The sequence below is a fragment of the Nicotiana tabacum genome, chromosome 6, assembly GCF_000715075.1.
Source record: "Nicotiana tabacum cultivar K326 chromosome 6, ASM71507v2, whole genome shotgun sequence".
Taxonomy (NCBI): domain Eukaryota; kingdom Viridiplantae; phylum Streptophyta; class Magnoliopsida; order Solanales; family Solanaceae; genus Nicotiana; species Nicotiana tabacum.
In genome coordinates, this window is record NC_134085.1 from 160,946,883 (window position 1) to 160,950,588 (window position 3,706).

Genomic DNA, 3,706 nt, shown 5'->3' on the forward strand with positions numbered 1-3,706 from the left:
GGCATGAGGTTGCGTTATTCTAAGTTTAAAACCTGAGGTTTATGGCCTAGACTTGGGTTACCCGAGGGGACAACTGGGGCTGAAGAGGGGGCAACGTACCGGGAGCACTAAAGTCTACCCGGCCTTGTTGCTGGCCCAGCCTCGATCTATTTGGTATAATTTTTACAAAAAAAACGGGTCACGCGAACATGGCACCATTTTCAGAAGACTTAGATGGGTGGCATAAGAAGACATTTAAATAGAGTTCAAGTAATATCAAAGCGGTAAATGACAATTAGCACATTAAGTCCATAAAATACTGTAATATCAACAATAAATCCAAATAAAAGTCACAATAACAAGCTCGAATTCTTGAACCCTGAACCAGAGATTCTGGGTTCTGTATCCCCAGCAGAGTCGCTAGAGCTGTCGCACCTCCATTTTACAACACCCGAGAGGTATATAAGGAGTTTTTCCAATTTAAGTGACATTATTCAAAATGGGATTATTTATCTTTATCAGAGTTGCCACTTGGAATAAATTATTGTGTCCCAAGTCACCGTTTTAAATCCCAAATCGAGGTAATTTGACTTTCCTTTTTGAAGTTTGCGTACCCGAAATTCTAGGTAAGGAATTCTGTTAACCCGGGAGAAGGTGTTAGGCATTCCTGGGTTCCGTGGTTCTAGCACGGTTGCCTAGCAATTTATACTTGGCTTAGTTGTTTAACTAATCATTTTTAGGACCTATGTGCATTTACCTTTTTTACTGCTTTTAATTGCTCGAACATTCTTGATTATGGAACTATCTTGAAGACGAGTCATGCGTACGTATACTCATCTGGTTTGGCGTGTCAAGAATCATGTCACGCGAACGTATCCACAATTAATAACGCTTTGACAATTTATTTAAGAAAAATTGATTGAAGTTGTGTGAACGCATCCCTCGAGTCTTTTAGAGTTAAATTTGCAATTATATTACACGAACGTATATATAATCGCAATACTAATCTAAATCGGGCCTCAAGCAAAATTACGAGTATTATGATTATTTATTTTCCTAAAGTTTGGGATTGGGTTTGAAAGCCAAAGAACGGTACACATAACCTTTGCAAGAAAGCAGCTAGTCATTTATGGGCCTCAAACTCATAGCTTATTTAACTCTAATGTTATTAGATTTATGACTATCAAATAGAGGCAAACATGATTGATACACAGTACCTAGCGCACTATATTCCTGAATCTTGCTACTTTGCAAGCTCTAAAACCAATATACTTAAAAAATTAGATCAATTTTTATGTGCTTTGGCTTCTTTGCCTTGCTTTAAAATCCAGACAACTTCCAAAGAACCCCAAAAAATTAAACAGTATGTTCTATTTCACCAAGAGAACCATGGTTTGGCTAGAACCCAGAAAATTACAATTCAAAAAATGATTCTGCACTTAAATAAAATAAAATAAAAAAACACCACATTTATATGTCCATTACCATCAATTGAGAAAATCATACCGGAAAGTCATTTCTTTGTACCGTAATACATATGTAACAGTAGTGTTCATGAAACAGACCATCAAACTGTGACCATAGCAAAGTAATCCTTAGCAATTTGCATAGTTTTACCACAGATTCAACACTAAAAATCAAACTACCCCTATGCTCTATTGATTAATATTTTTCCCTGTTTTCAAATGAACCAAAATACTGCCATCTTCTTTAAGCACTGTATCTAAAAGGGTTGCATTTTTGAGTCATACTTAGGGTGCTAAAATGCCACTGTATAAAGTAACCCCTTTCAAATTGAACTATTACCAACTTAAATTCATTTTTTAACTATATATTAAAGAATCCAAATCAACAACACCCAAAATAATTACTTAAGAAATGTTATTGAAATATTTAGCAAACACAGTGAAGAAAACGCAATATGCCGGAACCAAGCAACGAAATACTTCGAACATTAAGACATGATCATTGCATTGCTATAACAACATGAAGTCCAATCAAATTTCTGCTCACTCAAGCATTAGCGTAGCTTAATAGAATAAGTTGAAAAATAACAGTCCAAATAAAATAAGCCAACTGAAAAGGAGCTAGTAAACCTCCAACAACGGTTACTAATTTTCATTCAACAGGTTCAAATTTTTTGCAGTTTTAGAGCATACCTATTAGCAAAAGTAGCTTGAAAATATCAAAAGAAGCTCTGAAATGGGAGAAGAGATTCAGCGATAACAACAGAGCTCCACAGACCAGCCAAGCAAATCCAAATCTCGACCGAAAATTGGACAGAAAACCCAAAATAACGAAAGTTCGGAACCCAACCACAAACTTAAACTCGAAATTTAATCCAAAACCTTCTTTTAGAACCAAGAAACCAAGAAAAAGAAACAAGGCTAGAAAGTTTTTGTTTATGGAATTTTTTTATTCCGGGTAAGATGAACTCGAATGAGGGCCGAAACTCAAACCATCTTTTTTATCTTCTTCTGAAAACAAAAGAAATAGATAAAAAAATCTTGAAGAAGAATGATCACTAAACCCTAGAAATTTTGACTTGGCTGGTTTAATATTTTTCGATATTTCTTCTTCTAATTTTCTCATCTGATTTTCTCTGACCTTCCAAGAAAAGAAACATACCTTATATATAACCTCAAAAAATTCTCGAAGCTTTTGTCTCGGATCCGAAAAATTCCCTTGTTTGTAAACGATTTTAGGGACAAATGGAAGGCATGGATCGATTTCCATCCATCCACGGCTCCCATTAATTTAGCAAATCGCTCAATAGTACAGAAATCGTGCAAATTTGGAGAGAATATTCATTCTTTATGACAAAAGACCGTTAGAATAAAATGACGTGGAGGGGAGGGTCCCATTTGAGTGAACTCGCCTGAGTTTCAGGTAAGTTGGGGGCTGAATCGTTGAAGAAGAATATGAACAATGGGGGGTGCGCCGCATTCTCTAATTTGTTAGGGTTAAGGAATTTAGGGGAAAAATTATAATAGGGTTTTTATATTAAGAGGGAAACGGGTCAGGCGGGCCTGGTCATGTCTTTGGGCTAGGGCGGTAGAAAAATAGTTTGGGCTGGGGCTGAACCGAATTAAGCATCAAGAGTAGCCCAAACTCAAATTTAACAACTTTGTCTTTAATTAACCTTTTTATTCCTTTTCTTTTTTTTTATTTTTTTAAAAAAGTTAAAAATCCTAATAATTAAAAAAAAACTAAATCATCTAAAATGTAAAATTAAACTAATTAACTAATTATAGAAATTGTAACCAATACTTAATTCTAAATTAAATAAGGAAAATTAATAAACTAAAATTAAAGACAAAAAATGTGAAAATGAGCTATTTTTTATGATTTTCAAATTTTATAAAATAAATAATTACTGATTAATTCTAATAGTGTAAAAACAAATCCTAAATGCAATGCATGATATTTTTGATAGTTTTCATGATTTAAATAAAAATTAAACAAGCAAGAAAAATGTAAACAATTAATAAAAATCGACAAAAATTCCTAAAAATGGCAAATAATTAATAGAAAATCTATTTTCTTAGATTTTGTAGGAGTATTTCATGTATGACAAAAATCACGTGCTCACAGTGGAGTACATAATTGCTTGTGGCTCGGAAGGGATATGAAGTTCTCATGTTATCCTAAGATGGTATGGTATATGCAATACGTTGTAGAGGATTGAGATTAGGCGTGTAAGGTTACGATTTAGTTTTGAAAGGAA